The 18202-nt window shown below is 47.3% G+C and overlaps 1 pseudogene across 1 annotated transcript; it reads left to right on the plus strand.

Annotated features, from left to right (window-relative positions):
* The first annotated feature begins 2424 nt into the window (after window positions 1-2424).
* Window positions 2425-3358, plus strand: LOC306816044 (olfactory receptor 14J1-like; annotated as a pseudogene). Its single transcript has one exon. The product of its transcript is annotated as an olfactory receptor 14J1-like (transcript).
* Window positions 3359-18202: the final 14844 nt, after the last annotated feature.

Raw genomic sequence — 18202 nt, forward strand, 5'->3', positions numbered from 1 at the left:
GGATTTCTTAAAAAAACCCCAAGAAAACGTATTTTAGTCTGACTACAATCAGTTATCCAGCAAAGCAGGTCCCAGGTGAATGAGGACAGATAACATGGGGTTGGGGAATGTGGAGCAAGATTGTCCACAGTGGATCAGACCTCAAGACACAGCTTCTCTGAGAAGGACAGACCTCCTGAGGAGAGACCATGGACTCAATACCAATCACAGAATGCTTCATCACCTCTGCTCTAAAGAGAACACTAATAAAATATACTCCTTAAAACAGGAATGTGAATTTCTTAGAAGATCTTTGAAATATTTCTTCATAACAGTATCAGGAAACCTCCCTAATGAAGTGCACCAGACCAGAGGGAAATCAAGGCAGGGCTTGCTTTGTCAGGACTTGCTTGATCCCAGTGAGCCTCGTGGTGCCTTTGGTGCTGAGACGTTGAACCTCACACCTGAGAGGAGATTGCACAAACATTTCCAGGAATCAAAGTGAGAAGAAAAACCCAAAGCATCTCAGAGCATTAATGGGTTCCTCTGAGGTCCATCCCCAACACAGGCTCCTCATTAATTCCTTGAAGGAGAGAATTGGAGGCCATGATTGCACAAAATTTTTTCAGAGACTCAAAGAAAGGAAAAAGGAAAGTACCTTAAAAACTGAAGTACCTTGAAGCATTAATGAGCCCCACTGAGTGTTATTACTGACAAAGGATCTCAAGAGACTAATTAATACAGATAATTGGAGGCCATGATTGCACAAAGCTCTCAGAGACTCCAACGCAAAAGCAAAACTCAAAGTCCTTTGAAAAACCTGCAGTCCCTGGGAGCATGAAGGAACCCCCAGGGCAATTCCTGACCAAGGCTCCCCAGGGACTGGTCCCAGCAGATCCCTGAGGCCACTGGGATGTGGGGGGGATGCTGAGGGCAGGAAAAGGGGTGACAGTGCCCAGCCTTGCTGGGGCTGTGCCAGGAGGCCCCAGTGGCTCAGGACAAGGTGTCTCCTCCCAGCCCTTGGTGGCACAGACCCTGCTGTGCCCCAGGGCATCAAGACTTGGCTTCTCTTTGACCCCAGCTGTCATCTCTGCCTCTGATTTCCTCCTCTTACTAGAACATGGGGACACTTTCGCACTTCTCTTCCTCAGTGGGATCCATTAAACTTCAAGCAACTTGGGAATTTTAATCTGACTTGGAATTCTTGAGAGTTTTCTATACCTCCTTCTCAGGAACTGATGTTCAGGGCCTCAGCAGAACCCCCCAAGAGGGTCATTTAAGTCCTTGTGCTGTGTCTGTGCTGCTGAGCTGGGCTGGGCTCCTGGTGCAGAGGGTCCATCCTGAGCTATACAGAAGAAGCTTCAAAAGCCACATTTCTCTTGCTGAGCAGCTCTTCTCAGAGACCAGCAGGGCTGGGGCTCTGCATGCAGCCACCCTGGGCACAGCACAGAGGCACAGAGTGTCTTCAATCAGTCAGGTTCTGGAAAGATGCTCAGAAGTGTACTGGAGCAGAATCAACTCCCAGCCCTTGACACAGGAAGCCTTGGCTGCATGTACAATGCAGTTGCAGCTCCTGCAGTGATCTTCTAAAGCTGGAACATCCCAATGCCTGCAGACTCTGTGAGTACATTCTCTGATTCTCTCTTGTCTAGAGCAGCCAGGAGTGCCCAGGGCTGTCCTGCAGAGCAGGGTACTGCAGCCCAGGACATTGTGCTGGGGCAGGGACTCTGCTGCCTGCCAGGGACAGCTCTCAGCCAGCCCTGGGAGCTGCTGACAGCACTGGGGGACAAGGTATGGGTGGAAGGAAAGAGCTCGTATGGCTTGGAAGTGTTCTCCTTGTGTGATGAGGATGCAGCATTGTTCAGGAATGCTCCCAGCATGACATTTACTGCAGGACATTTTTAAGTAGATTATACAGGGAGCACAGCAAATCAGGGGCTGCATAAAAGGGAAAATCCTGCTATTTAATCTACTGCTCTTGGTTGTCTGGATGGGAAATTGCAAACTGATATTCATCTCTCTGTTCAGAATGAGATAAATTTTTAAAAATTCTCTCAAATCTCAATAAAGTAGTCAGTGACAGATATCATCACAGGGTCCCTTATAGGCAGCATCAGTGTGTCTTTTCCAGCAACCTCAGGGCTGCTGTGATGTTGCCAACAGAGCCTGCAAGGACAGAGCTGGCCTTGGGCAGTGCCCTGTGCTGGGAGGGGTCTGCAGAGCAGAGCTGAGCCCCCAGGGCTGGGCTGGGATCTGGCAGCACTGGCAGGACCCAGCCCTTAACACAGGGAAGCAGTTGCTGGCAGGGACAGCTCCAGGCAGCAGAGCCCTGGGCAGGCAGTGGGGGGAAAGGGCCCCCAAGCTGGGCTGGGATATTTAAAGTCCTCTCCACCAATCTATTCCATGATTGCATTTCTTACAGATCATTATGGCAAGACACTGCAAATGTCCAACAGCAGCTCCATCAGCCACTTCCTCCTGCTGCCATTGGCAGACACGCGGCAGCTGCAGCTCCTGCACTTCTGCCTCTTCCTGGGCATCTCCCTGGCTGCCCTCCTGGCCAACGGCCTCATCATCAGCGCCGTAGCCTGCGGCCACCACCTGCACACCCCCATGTTCTTCTTCCTGCTCAACCTGGCCCTCACTGACCTGGGCTGCATCTGCACCACTGTGCCCAAAGCCATGCACAATTCCCTCTGGGACACCAGGAACATCTCCTACTCTGGATGTGCTGCACAAGTATTCTTCTTTTTTTTCTTTATATCAACAGAGTATTTTCTCCTGACCATCATGTGCTATGACCGCTACGTGTCCATCTGCAAACCCCTGCACTACGGGACCCTCCTGGGCAGCAGAGCTTGTGCCCACATGGCAGCAGCTGCCTGGGCCAGTGGCTTTCTCTATTCACTGCTGCACACAGCCAATACATTTTCCTTGCCCCTGTGCCAGGGAAATGCATTGGGGGGGGTTCTTCTGTGAAATTCCACAGATCCTCAAGCTCTCCTGCTCCGAATCCTATCTCAGGGAACTTGGGCTTTTTGCAGTTAGTGTTTGTTTAGCTTTTGCCTGTTTTGTGTTCATTGTTTTCTCCTATGTGCAGATCTTCAGGGCTGTGCTGAGGATTCCTTCTGAGCAGGGACGGCACAAAGCCTTTTCCACTTGCATCCCTCACCTGGCTGTGGTCTCCCTGCTCCTCAGCACTGGCACATTTTCCTGCCTTAAGCCACCCTCCATCTCCTCCCCAACTCTAGATCTGGTACTGTCATATCTGTACTCAGTGGTGCCTCCAGCCCTAAACCCCCTCATCTACAGCCTGAGGAACCAGGAGCTAAAGGATGGCTTGAGGAAAATCATCATGAATGCTTCTCAGAAAAAATAAACTCTCATTCTCCTTTATCACTTTTATAATATTACTCATTAATGCCCACTCTATGTCCTGTGTTCTTGGTTTGTAGTTTTGTTTTTTTTTTCCTGGCACAGGTATGACATATTTTAGAATTTTTTAATAAGAAAATATTTATCTTTACCATTGTTAATTCAGTATTTGCATTCCTAGTGTGAACCATAGACTATATAATCCTGGAATTGTACCACATATGTGCTTACACAAAATAAAGAACTTGGTGTTGCTGTGTTTGCCTGACATATTTCCTCCTTGGCTTCTCTGCAGGGTTGGTGCCTTTGTTCAGAGCTGGGGTGAAAAAGGAGCCCCAGTGCTCCTCACTGCCAGGCACCCCCAGGGCTTCTGCTCCATAACCTCCCCTTCCTTCACTTCCACACACTCCTTCAGAGCCCCTGTGTTGGTTTAAGTCCTCAGGGCTCTTTTAGCTCAGTCCCAGTACTGCTATGTGACTGTGCAGGCGCTGCAGGCAGGGACAGGCCATGGACACTGCTGGGATAGAGCTGGACTCTGCAACAGTATTTCCTTCATGCAAGGGCATCTCCCCAGTGCAGGGCCAGAAAGCTTCAATCTCCTTCCCCGTTTGCACTCAAGGATGTTCCCAACACAGTGCCCTGGAGAGGAGAAGAGCAGTGACAGCCAAAGTGTGGCAGTGTTCAGAGTGGGGCTGTCCCAGCAGTGCCCTTGCAAAGCCAGAGCTGCTTCCAGCACTGCCTCTCACCCCAGGGCACAGAGTTTGTTCTTCCCTGCCTGGAGGTACATCAAGTGACCGGGTCAGGAGTCTGTGTTTGCAGTGCAAGGACATTCCACAGCCCTGAACATCCTGTGTGCAGGTGAGGGGACTTAAACCCATTGAGCACAAACACCTTCAGATGTTTCTGGAGTTTCCAGAGTCTAACATCCCCTGGGAACCCTGGATGCAGGGCTGGGATGAGCTCCTGTGCCCAGAGCTCCCCGTGTCCATCCCTCTGGCCCTGGGGCACCTCAGGCAGGGGCAGGGCAGGGTGACACCCGCAGGGCTGAGGTCCCTGCCAGGCTCTGGCAGTGGCAGCAGAGCCCAGGGAGCCCCTGCCCATGCTGCAATGAACTGTGTGTGTGTGTGCCAGGGAAGGACTCGTGTCCCTGGACACCCCTGGGGCTGTGAGCAGGGCATGAGCCCAGCTCAGGGGTGGCCACCTGACAGAGCCCTGACATTTCTGGGGGTGCCCATAAGAGCAGAGTTGGGCAAGGTGGCTGTGGTTAAACCCCTCTGGGCATCCAGTGACAACAGAGTGTCTCTGTCACTGTCCCTCCTTACACAGAAAACAGGAGAAAATAAGGTGAACAGTTGTGGGTCACTATAAAGAGAGATTAATGTCAGGGGACTACAAAGCAAGGGCCAAATGCAGAAGCAAGGAAAACCACAGAGAGACAAGAATTCAGCACAAGAATTCAGCACATGTCATAGTTGCATTAGAAGACAAGTGTATTAATACAGAAAATCCAGAGGCCCTCTTATCCCCCTCATGTCCCTGCTGATCAAGACATCACATGGAATGGAGGATCCCTTGGGTCAGTCCATCCCAGCTGTCCCATCCCTTTGTCCCCAAGAACATTTGCCCCCCCACCCACCCCAGACAATTGGTTTAGGGGTTGCAGAGACACCTCATGTGTGGCCAGCACTGCTCAGGAACAGCCAAAACCTTGGGTTGGGACCAAACCCACTCCAGCTCCAACAGCCAAGCACAGCAGGACAGGGGCTACTCTGGGCAAAGGGAATTCCATCCCAGCCACACACAGGCCAAGGGGGCTCAGGGTGCTCTTCCCACCTCTGTTATTCCACAATTCAATGAATCTATTCCTTGGAGAGCTCTTTGAAGACAGAATTGACAGAGAGGCAGAGTAGAGCTATAAAATGCACCAGTACAAACACAGCAGCTCCTGTGAGCAATGAACCCTCCCAGGGTAGTGCTGTAGCAGGAGAAGCACCCAGGAGGAGGAGGAGGATGAGCTCAGTGCATGTGTGTGTGTCCCAAGGCACAGAGGGTGAGGGTGGCAGAGGTCAGGGCAGGGCTGGCAGTGGCAGGGCAGATCCAGGGGCAGTGAGATGGGAGTGTGCAGCCTGCAGGGACACAGCAGCAGCTGTGGGACAGCACAGGACAAGCTGTGCTGGACATGGCCAAGGGCCCTGGCAGGGCTGGCAGTGCCCAGGAGAAGCCAAGTCTTGGTGCCCTGGAGCACAGCAGGGTCTGTGCCACCAAGGGCTGGGAGGAGACACCTTGTCCTGATCCCAGGGACTGCAGGTTTTTCAGAGAACTTTGGGCTTTGCTTTTGCTCTGAGAACTTTGTGCAACCAGGCCCACCAATTATCTCCTCCAAGGAGTTCAGGAAGAACTTCTGTTGGTGATGAACCTCAGTGGGACTGACACTGAAACTGTATGAAAAACAGAAACTCCCCAACATCTACTCAGTGCTGGAGAATTTAGGCATTACTTTATTCTGACCAGGATGTTATTGTGGCCAGCATATGCAATAGAAATCATTCCGCCCACATGTGCCTGTTTTGTGCAGTGAAAATCATTCCATCACACATGTTTTTTTACTAGGCTTTTCACATATTTATACAGACAAAACCCAAAGAAATTCATGTTACATTGAAGAAATTAATTGATCTAAATTCTTAGTATTTGATCTCCTGTCGGTTATTGATCCCTTTGCCTTTGATGTGAATTAGGCCCTCATTCTTTGATTGTCTTACCAGTCTTTTCCCAGACCAGGTGTCTTCAACCACATTGCAAGTGATGTTTGTCAATGCTCGTTTACCTCCTGTGTATCTTCTGATTACTCCCAGTCTGTAGATGTTGAACCCATCAGGCCTCACCCAACCTTGGTGAACAGAGTCTTTTGAAGAGAAACTTCAACTGCCCACCTCCTGGGCAAAGATGTTACATTTAAACCCCTGACAGATGTTACATTTAAAAAACCCTAATAGTTGTATCATTTGCAACAATTCCATTAGGTTCAGTGTCATAATGCTCTCCTTGGATCCATGAGGCCCCACAGTACCACAACTGTCCCTTCATTCCAAGAAGCCCTGAAGTGTCACAAAGGTCTCTACAATCCCATGAGTCCCCACGGTGTGACAATGCCCCCTTGGTTCCATGTGTCCCACACTGTTACATGACTCCTTAGTACCATGGAGTCCTGTAGTGTCACAATGGTCTCCTTGGTTCCATAGTGCCACAATTGTCACAATTTCCATGGTACCACAAATGCCCCTTGTTCCCACAAGGCCCCACAGTGTCACAATGGCCCCTTGCTGCCATGACACTGTGTAATGTCACAGTTGTCTCCATGATTCCATACTGCCCTGCAGTGTCACAATGCACCATTGGTCAATGAGGCTCCAGTGTCACCATGGCCACTTGGTTCTATGGACCCCACAGTGTCACTGTGGTCCCCTTGGTCCACAAGGCTCTGAATTTCCACAATGGCTCTTTGGTTCCATGAGGTTTGGTACAGTCACAATTCACTCCTTGGTTCCACGAGGCCCTGCTGATTAACAGTGCCCAGGATTCCATGAGTTTCCATGGAGCCACCACCGTATCTTTGGATCTGCATTATCTCAATGATCTCCTTGGCACCATCCTGCCCCAATGTCTCAGTGGCTTTTTGGTTTCAAGATTTTCCACAGTGCCACAATGGTCTCCTTGGTGCCATGAGGATACAGAAATTCCACATAAACATTGAGCAATGCCTGACTAACACACCCATGAACATCTCTCTCCATTAAAATTAGGGGTTAAAGGTGAGAATGGCACCAGCAGCTTCCATCTGCAACCGAGACACAGGAAAAGGACAGGGACAGAGACTTCAGCTGAAAGACTCTGTGAATTCACAGAATCACAGAATCACTAGGTTGGAAGAGAACTTCGAGATTAAGTCCAACCCCTGCCTAACACCTCCATATGGCACCAATTGCCATATCTAGTCTTTTTTGAACATATAGGGATGGTGTCTCCACCAAGCCCTGGATAGATCTTACCAGAATTTTACTGCATTTCCTGTAAAAAACATTTTTCCTAATATTGAACCTATATTTACATTGGCAAAGTTTAAGACTGTGTTCTCTCATTCTGTCAGTTGCTGCCTGGTGAAAGAGACAAGCCCGCACCTGACTAAAACCACGGTTCAGGAAGTTGTACAGAGTAATAAGGTAACCTCTGAGTCTACTTTTCTCCAGGATAAACAACCCCAGCTCCCTCAGACACTCCTCACAGGGCTTGTGTTCCACACCCCTCACCAGCCTTGTTGCCCTTCTCTGGACACACTCCAGCCCCTCCATGTCCTTCCTGAATTGGGGGGCCCAGAACTGGACACAGCACTTGAGGTGCTGTCCAACCAGTGCCAAGCACAGGGAAAGAATCACTGCCTGATCCTGCTGCCCACACCATTCCTGATCCAGGCCAGGAGCCATTGGCCTTCTTGGCCATCTGGGTACACTGCTGGCTCATGTCCAGCCTGCTGTCCATCACTGCCCCCAGCTCCCTTTCTGCTTGGCCACTGTCCAGCCACTCTGTCCCCAGCCTGGAGTACTTCAGGGGTTGTTGTGACCAAAGTGCAGGACCCAGCTTTTGTTAAGCCTCAAATTGATGGACTTAATCCTTGGATCCAGCTTGTCCAGGTCCCTCTGCAGAGATTCCTAACCTCCAGAACACTCACACTAAGCTTGGTGTCATCTGCACATTTGCTGATGTTGCACTCAGTGCCCTCATCCAGATCATCAGTGCAGATATTGAAATCCACGCTGGCTGGCTCTGATCCCTCAGCCATCCTGCAGGTGCCCTGTGATGGCACTCAGGGTGATCTGTTCCATCACCTTGCTGGGCACTGAGGTCAGGCTGACAGGCCTGGAGTTCCCCAGATCCTCCTTCCAGCCCTTCTTGGGGATGGGCTCACATTGGCACCTCCAGTCCTCTGGGACCTCCCTGGTGAGCCAGAACTGATGATAAATGATGGAGAGCAGCTTGGGGAGCTCATCCAACAGCTCCCTCATCCCCCTAGGATGGATTCCATCTGGTCCCAGAGACACCTGTGAGCATCTGAGTGGCTCAGCAGGTCCCCAGCTATTTCCTCCTGGATTTCAGGGAGTCTGTTCTGCTCCCCTTCCCCATCTACCAGGTCAGGAGATCACTTGTCCTGAGGACAAAATGTCTTATACTTGAAAACTGAGGCAAAGAAGGGGTTAAGTTCCTCAGCCTTTTCTTCATCTTTGGCAACCATATCTTCCCCAATAAGGAATGGAGGTTCTCCTTGTCCCTGCTTTTCCTGCTAATGTGTTTATAAAATAAGTTTTTTTATCCTTCGCTGACACGGCCAGGCTATATCCTAATTGAGGTTTCACCTCTTATTTTTCTGGATGACCTAACCACATCAATAAACACTTCCTGAGTTGCCTGCCCTTCTGTCCAAAGGTGATGCAGCCTCTTTTGTCCCTGAGTCCCTGGAAAAAGCTCCATGCCCAGCCAGACCAGTTATTTTCATTGCTAGCTGACTTTTGGCACATGGGACAGGCTGTTTCTGCTCCCTCAAGATTTCTTTCTTGAAGTGTCTCCATCCTTCCTGCAATAGTTTGTTTTTAAAGACTGTTTCCCTTAAAAAAATCAGCAGACCTCAGAGCGGCACCTGGGGGTCCAGGAGGGCACTTGGAGGTCACGGAGGAGAATCTGGGACCCTTCGGGGTCCGGGCGGGCACTGGGGGAGCACTGACGGGGCTCTCTGGGGCGCAGGGCATGATGGGAGTTGTAGGCGCAGGTATAATGCAGTTTAAAGGAGCTGCGGAGCATCATGGGAGCTGTAGGCAATGCTGCAATGACTCCATGGGAGGCGCGGAGCATGATGGGGGATGAAGTCTCAGCTGGAATGGCGTTTTACCAGAACCGCAGAGCATGATGGGTGCTGTAGTCCCGGAAGTAGATCTTGCGGATAGTGTGGGGTCCGGGAGGGCACTGCAGGGACACTTTTGCCTCTGAACAGAGATTCGTGGTTCTCAGGGGGTGACGTGTACGGTTCGGGAGAGGTTGGAGGGGTCTTAGGGAGCTCTAACCGGGCTCTTTAGGGCACGGGGCATGGGAGGAATTTTATGCAGCTGACTGGGTTATGAGGTGCTCTGAGCTTGCAGGGGATTGAAGCGCGGAAAATAAACTTCACAACCTGTAAAGTTGTGGAGTAGGTACGTATTTTATTCAGCGCTGGACGCAGGGGGAGAGCATCCTCCCAAATCCTGCATACCGTACATGATTCTAACCTTCTATTTATCTAGGAAGTCCATGCATATTCTAAATCGCCTATACATATTGATTATCTGCCCCGCCTGTTTCCCGCTTCACATGGAGATTAGTTGCATATTCATTGCGGCTGCGTAGTTAATTGAGTCGGTGGTCTTCAAATGAGTCTGTGGGCGGAAAATGATGAAGTAACAGTCTTCCTCACTAGTTGAACTTTTCACCTTGTCTTTCCATGCATGCGCTTTTAGCCTCTTGGTCGTGATATTTTGCAGACTTTGCACTTTTGCAAAGAGGGGCCCCTTTCCTTATACATCAGGGGTCTTCTTATCGTGCATTCCTTTTCCTTATAAGCACACAGTAACTGATACCTATACATCAGGGGTCTCTTGTTGTACCTTCTTTTCCTTATAAGCACACAGTAACTGAAAACATATGTGCTACTCTTCATTCTATTTAACCCTTAAATCCCCTGTTTCAGTCCCCCCTTTTCTAGAAAATTAGTAAATTCTTTTACTTAATACAAGATTTCTTTTTCTACATCCTTACGATATGTATCTCTTAATGCCTTCCCATGTACTCTCGACAATGAAGTTAGTATTGCCATCCGTTGTAGCATCTTCCAATTCCAAATAAGTAGTACAAAAGACAGCAGTAAGCTTAGGCTAACTAAAACCAATAACACAATTACTGGATGACATAATGTATTTAAAATTCCAGTTGCAGTTGGGGACCACCCGAAAAGGGCATCCCACCAATTGTGGTTTGCATCCTTCTTAACCCTTTCTAAGACTCTATTTATTTCTTGGATATCATGGTGAACAGTGACTAAAGTCTTTTGCCCACTCTCTTTGATTTCTTCCAAAATTTTTGCTAAGTCTTGATGTTTTACCAATTGCTTTACCAATGTGAGGTTCATCCCAATGGGCGTAGGTGACAGTTTGTGGTATGTCGTGTAGTTAGACCTTATCAGCTGGTGGGATGTAACTGGTGACAAATATGAAAAATCACATCCCATAATTTTAACGAAATTACAAATACAGACGTTAGAGTTATTCTTAACAGGCAGGGTTACATTCTCGTTGTCTATGTTTACAAAAACACAAGTGGTTCTTAAACATACACATCCTTGACCAGTATATATAAGTATAGTCTTTTGATCAGCATCTGGATGAATTTCAAAGTGGCATACACCCTGCTCGGTGTCAAGGCATACGTCTTGAGCATCAATTGTATTGCTTTCACAGATAAACCCTTGTTGTTCTCGAGTAACACAAGATTCTACATTCACAGTATGCCATTTCCCATTTACTGACCGGGCCCACGCCCTATGCTCTGAGGGGTACAACACCGTCCCCTCATGATTGAGTCCCAATGCAATGATGGGGTGAATAGCATAAACTGTAGCATTACGTATGGTAAGCACGAAGGTAGTGGCCATATTAGTAACAGGATCATAGGTGAAATTTACTAGAGTCCACCAGGATTGGAATTTTCTTTCAAAATCATTAGCGTTGTCCCAAACAACTTTTCGGACCTCAATTGGAAAAGTGCCTTCATTCCCTTCTCTTATAGCCAAGGCAGCTGCGGATTGAATCCATAACTGCGCTTGTACACAACTGAAAGCTAAAGACACATTATCTTGAACCGTGCTAAGTGCGTCTATTATTAACTTATGGTCCTGGTCCTCAGCCTTTTCCCAGTTCGGTAACACCTTTGAAACCTGCCACTGGCTATTTCCTAATGCCAATAAGGATGATTGTAGAGGTTGCCTCAGTTTTGTCAAATCATCTGTTGCAGTTGTTAACTTATTTGCTAGTATTTCAGAGTCAATTCCATTCAATATTCCTAACCCTGTTCCAAACATTCCCGTTAGATCTCTTCGCATCCTATTCCTAAGGTATACTTGCTTCTGTAACCATTTTGTCCACCCTTCTAGGGATGGTTTTAGGAAGGGGGAACAGGCTGGTTGAATCTCTGAAATATTGGTTTGTATTAGCAATTCAACACGCTTGAGAGACCATTCTGGATTGAATAATAATTGCTGTTGTCCTGTATTTCTCACTATATATGGGCCTACCTCATAAATCATAAGTTTAAGTTCAAGTGGTGTACTCTGAGTCTGAACCTGAACAGGTTCAGTTATGGTATTTATTCTAAATTTAAATGAGAGCCCAAGATCTTTATAAGCCCAAAGGCATACCACCTCAACAGTCCTATCTAATGTAAAATTATACCAACAATGTGGCCCAGTGTGTTGTTTACAAATCTCATTATGTCCGCCTGCAGGGGGAGATGAGACACTGATTTGAGTTGGTTTCTCATGGTTAGTGCCATTAATCATTCGACATCCTACTCTGATGGTCTCTCCCACAGTCCCTTGAATTGACCACAACCCTTGTTTCCGCCACTCGTGCTTTTCATATACCTGGTTTTCATGCATGACTACAGTTGACAGGTTCAAATTTTGTACCTTCCCCATATATCCGGTAGACCGGACAAAAGCCTGGGACCAAGGCCATTCAACATCACTCTGGCTAAAGGTACTTTCCAATTCTTGGAATATAATTATATTTACAAACAAAACAATTAAATTTCTACATCCTGAATCACCAAACACCCTTAACTGTAATATGCTCATTTTGTTCGTGTAAACTTGAGCTTTAGTCTGTTATCACCAGATATTACTTTCCAAGGAGCTTCTGGAGCTTTCTTCACCCGAGAATGGTGGATCCAAGCGCTCTGTTCCTTGATCTTAATTGCAGTGAAGGTAGTAAGTAGCACCTGGAATGGTCCTTCCCACTGTGGTTCAAGGGTTTTTTTCTGTAAAAGACTTAACATATACATAATCTCCAGGCTGTATATTATGCACTGGTCCATCCAGACCTCTGCCCCGAGTTCCAGCCACATGTTTTTCAATTTTTCTGAGCTGTTTGCTCAAAGCCACCATATAGGTGGCCAATGTCTCCTCTCCGACTTGGGTAGAATTTCCCTTTTGCACTCCATATGGCCTCCCGTAAAGCATTTCAAAGGGACTTAACTTTTCTTTAGTCCTTGGCTTAGTTCGAATTCGCATCAATGCCAATGGGAGTGATTGGGGCCAGGGCAAATTAACTTCTTGTCCTAACCTCACAATTTGCTGTTTAATTAAATGATTCATTTTTTCTACTTGGCCACTTGACTGAGTATGATAAGGGGTGTGAAGTTCCCAATCTATGCCCAAGTGGCGACTAATTTGTTGCACTATTTTTGAAATAAAGTGTGGTCCTCTATCTGAGGATATAGTGGCTGGAACTCCAAAGCGTGGTATTATTTCTTGTAACAGCACTCTAGTTACCTCCCGGGCTTTGGCAGTTCTAGTTGGGAAGGCTTCTGGCCACCCTGAAAAGGTATCTGTCATCACCAATAAGTATCTATACCCCCCTTTTCTTGGAAGTTCTGAAAAATCAATTTGCCACTGCTGCCCAGGCCCCTGGCCTCTTCCAATTTGACCAAGTTTTGGTTTAGGGGTATTCTTAGGATTAGTCTGGAGGCAAAGGTCACACTGCCGAGTAACCTGGGTAACAATAGCATATAAATTTCTGGCAGTAATCTTTTCAGTTAGATGGGTATATAGAGCATCTGCTCCCCAGTGTGTTTTCTGATGTTCCTTTTTAACTAGGGACCATAGTATGTGGGAGGGGACAACCAGCCTCCCTTCTGTAGTGACAGCCCATCCTTCCTCATTATATGTTCCTTTCTGATCCTCAATTAATTCCTTATCCTTTTTATCATATATTGGCTTACCTTCAAGGGATATCTGTCCATCTGGAATTAAGGTTGCCTCAATTATTATCTCACCCTTTGCTGCCTCTTTTGCCTCTCTGTCCGCCAGCTCATTTCCTTCTTCCAATTCTGAGCTCACCTTCTGGTGTGCTCTAATGTGCATAATTGCTACCTTTTCAGGCATCTGGACTGCTTCCAATAATCGCATTATTTCTTGTGCATGTTTTATGTTCTTTCCTTGTGAATTTAACAGTCCTCTCTCTTTCCAGATAGCTCCATGTGCGTGGACAACCCCAAATGCATATCTTGAGTCTGTATATATATTTATTCTTTTCCCTTTTGCCATTTCCAAGGCACGAATCAGGGCAACTATCTCAGCCTTCTGTGCAGAGGTATCTACTGGCAAAGGTCCAGATTCCAGTACCTCTTTACTGGTGGTAACTGCATACCCAGCATATCGCTTCCCACTGATGACGTAGCTGCTTCCATCAGTAAACCAGGTTTCTGCATCGTCAAAAGGGGTGTCTTTCAAGTCTGGTCGGCTGGAGTAGGTGGCTTCGATAGTCTCCAGACAATCGTGATGTACTGGTTCTCCTTGATTTCCACTGAGAAAAGAAGCTGGGTTGACAATATTAGTCACCACTATTTCCACATCATCTTGTTCCACCATAATAGCTTGGTATTTCAAGAACCTTTGTGGTGAAAGCCAGTGCCCCCCTTTTACCTCTAATACTGCAGATACTGTGTGAGATACTAATACAGTCATTTTCTGGCCCAGGGTGAATTTGCGTGCCTCTTGAATATTCATCACAACAGCTGCCACCGCTCTGAGGCACCCTGGCCATCCTTTGGCCGTTGCATCCAGCTGTTTAGAGAAGTAAGCAACTGCCCTTCGGTATGGCCCTAGGTTCTGTGCTAGTATTCCCAGGGCAATCCCCTGTTTCTCATGGGAGAACAAAAAGAATGGTTTACTTACATCAGGAAGTCCTAGGGCTGGGGCTGACATAAGAGCATCCTTTAATCGACGAAAGGCTTGGGTGGCTTCTTTAGTCCACTTGAGATCTCTGCTGCCATTTGCCATAAGCGTGTACAAAGGTTTAACAAGCAACCCATAGTTGTAGATCCACAACCTACACCACCCTGTCATCCCTAAAAAGGTTCGCAGTTCCTTTATTGTCTGGGGTTGTGGAGTTTGGCATATTGTTTCTTTACGATTTTGCCCCAAGGTCCGTTGTCCAGCACTAACTTCGTACCCCAGATAGATAACCTTCTGCTTCACCACCTGAGCCTTTTTCTTTGATACTCTATACCCCTGGAGTCCCAAAAAGTTTAAGAGACTCACCGTCCAGGCCACGCATGCTTCTTCCGTCTTAGTGGCTATTAAAAGATCATCTACGTACTGCAGCAACCTTCCTTCTTCTGGGGGGGCCTCCCAAGCCTCTAAGTCCTTGGCAAGCTGCTCTCCAAACAAAGTAGGAGAATTTTTAAACCCTTGGGGAAGTACTGTCCATGTGAGTTGAGTTCTCCGTCCAGTTTTAGGATTTTCCCATTCAAATGCAAAAATTTTCTGACTGGCTTCATGGAGAGGGAGGCAAAAGAAGGCATCTTTTAGGTCTAAAACAGTAAACCAAGTGAACTCTGGTGTTAAGCATGTTAATAAAGTATATGGGTTTGCCACTACTGGATAAAGATCTTCAGTTATCTTATTAACAGCTCGCAAGTCTTGCACCACCCTGTATGACCCATCAGGTTTCCGAACGGGTAAAATAGGAGTATTAAAATCAGATTGGCATTCTTTTAGTAATCCTAGTTGCAAAAAGTTCTCAATCACTGGCCTAATTCCTTCCCTGTCTTCTTTTCTCAAAGGATACTGCTTGATCCTAACTGGTTGTTTCCCTTCTTTAAGTTTAATTATTATAGGAGGTGCGTTTTTCGCTCTCCCTGGCACATTGGAAGCCCATACTCCGGGGAACACCTGACTAATTATTTCTTCTCTAATTTCTTCTTCAATTTCAATGATTGTCAATATTAAACTCAATAATTCTATATATTGTTCATCATTTACCTCCAAAGTAATCTCCCCATTCTTAAATACAATGGTCGCTTGTAATTGTTCCAATAAGTCTCTTCCCAGGAGCGCCTTTGGGGAATTTGGCATGTATAAAAACTTATGAGTGCCCCATTGTTTCCCAAATTTATATTTTAGAGGTCTACAAAAATAAGCCTTTTTAGACTGGCCAGTGGCTCCTTGTACCGTAACATAATCTTTTCCCACAGGCACCAGGGCCTTATTCAATACTGAATATGTTGCTCCTGTATCAATTACAAACTCTACTTCCTTTCCCTCCTCCCCCAGTTCCATTGTTATAACCAGGGGATCTGCTGGGGGTCGATCTCCCGGTCCCCTTCAGTTTCCTTTCGCATATGCAATCACGTCTTTTTCCTTGTCCCTCCTCCGTTTAGGGCATTCATTCTTCCAATGCCCAAACTCTTTACAAAACGCACACTGATCTTTACCCAACCGAGGTGGGCCCCCTTGTCCCCCTCGTCGACCTTGCCCACGACTTTGTCCCCCTCTCTCTTCTCTCACCACTGCCACCAATTTCCTCACATTCTGCTTATATCCCTCTTCTCTATTGCTAAATACTCTCCACGCCTCATCTAGTAAATTCTCTAGATTTCTTGCCTCGGGCCCTCTTATTTTTTGAAGCTTACGCCTAATATCCCCCGTAGATTGACCCAAAAATAAATTCACTAGTTGTTGAATCCCCACCTCTGCTTCAGGGTCCAGAGATGTATTGCGGCGCATTGCATCCCTTAATCGGTCCAAAAATTCAGATGGTGTTTCAGAGGGACCTTGTTTAACAGCATATAGTGCTGACCAATTTATAGTTTTAGGTATTGCCCGTTCCATCCCTTTTGCTATCCATTCTTGGTAGCTTTCTAACTTCTGCATTTCTGCTGTCCTGTTTGGATCCCACTGTGGATTCTGGAGGGGAAAATAGTCCTTTGTATCCAATTGCTGGGCTTTATAATAATCCTCTGCTAGATCTCCTGCTGTTTTCAGGATTAATTGCTTTTCTGTTTCAGTTAATGCATCCAGCAATAATTGCATATCAGACCAATCTGGATTATGTTGTTTTATAATATACCGCAAACGCTTTGCTGTAGTTATTGGGTCACTACGGTAGTTTTTAGCAACTTTTTCCCATGCTTCTATATCAATAGTAGAAAAGGGTATTTTTACTAGAACCCTCCCTCCTTCTGGTCCCACAGCCTCTCTCAAAGGGAATTGTAGCACCTTATTTCTCGTCCTAGAAGACACAGGGCTTCTGGGAGGACAATGGGCTAGACCAGGTAGTTCTTCTGAATCATCCTCTCCCTCTCTCCGAGCTCGAGGAGGAGATTTGAATAGGCCACTCATACCCTGTTCCTGCATATCCAAATTGTGCATTTTGTCTAATCTGGTACACCGCTCACCTATATCACATGCTGAACAACACCTTTCAAGTTTCCCTTTATTTGCTTTCCTTTCCTTCTCAAGGGCTAGAACTAAAGGGTCAGAGGGTGCCTTAATCCCACAGTCTCTCTGCCATTCAGGGTGGTTTCGGAGAGAGAAGAACATGTCACAATAGGAAACCTCACCCCATTTGCCCTCTCTTCTTAAAAACAACATTAGTCGCAACAGAGTATCATAATCTAAAGTCCCGGTAGGTGGCCACCTTAGTCCGTGGTCTAGTCTGTACAGTGGCCACCACTGGCTACAATATTTAATTAGGGTGGATTTATTTTCAGTGCCGCCAGTTCCTGCAACTTCTTTCCAATGTGTTATAATACACCCTAAAGGGCTGGCTTTAGGGACTTCTGTGCTCTGTGTAGATCCCATCCTTCTCTTTTCGTCCCCTGCCCACTTTACACCTAAGCTACACCTTACTGAACTTTAAAATTTCTTTCCAATCCCCTTCCCACACACACAATACCAACTGCTAGATCAGTCAATTTGTTTCCTCTCTCTATCTGGCAGTCTATTAGGTTCACAAACTCCCGAGGATCACGCCCAAACCATTGAAAAGCGGACCCCCTTTTTCACTCTTCTCAGTACGCAAACGAAGCACACAATGCACCAACACAGCACGCTCACTCTTGTACAAACACAGCACACTTATTATTCATACTTTCTACCAACAATCATTATATTCTCAGCACAGCTACAGTCCCGCTCGCATCACGCCGCACATTACACAATTCTGCCTTTCTGAAAAGAATACCCCACACTTACTCCCCTCCTGGGTACATCTCACTCAGTCACTCACCTCACTCACAATGTCCGGACTCCAACACACACACACCACCTGGGAACAGGAATCCACTCGACCCGCGTTCTAGGGTCGCTCCGCGGCTGCTCTATCAGTCAGCGAATTCCTTCACCGGCCCCCCTCCTCCCTTCTCGACCGGGAGGTTAAGGGAATGGAGTGGCCCTACCGGTGTCCCTCTGCCGGTAAGTCCACCGGCCCGCTGCTTGCAAGCCTGACCTCCACAGGGACTTTGTTGTACGCAGGACGTCTCCTGCGATTTATCAACAGCCCTCCAATCACGCGTGCATATGTCTTACAAACCCCCCCAGAATTAATACGTACCGTTTCATCCGCCAGCCAGTGGTCCTTTCTGTCGCTGCAGTAAGCGAGCCGGGGTCGGGGTCTCCTCCAGGAAATCCCGGGGCGCGCCGTGGAGTCGTCCGGCCCTCAGCTCGATCCCGCAGGCAGACAGGAAGGTCCCATCTGGGGTGCCAAATGAA

This window comes from Erithacus rubecula, assembly GCF_903797595.1.
Source record: "Erithacus rubecula genome assembly, contig: scaffold_348_arrow_ctg1, whole genome shotgun sequence".
Taxonomy (NCBI): Eukaryota; Metazoa; Chordata; class Aves; order Passeriformes; family Muscicapidae; genus Erithacus; species Erithacus rubecula.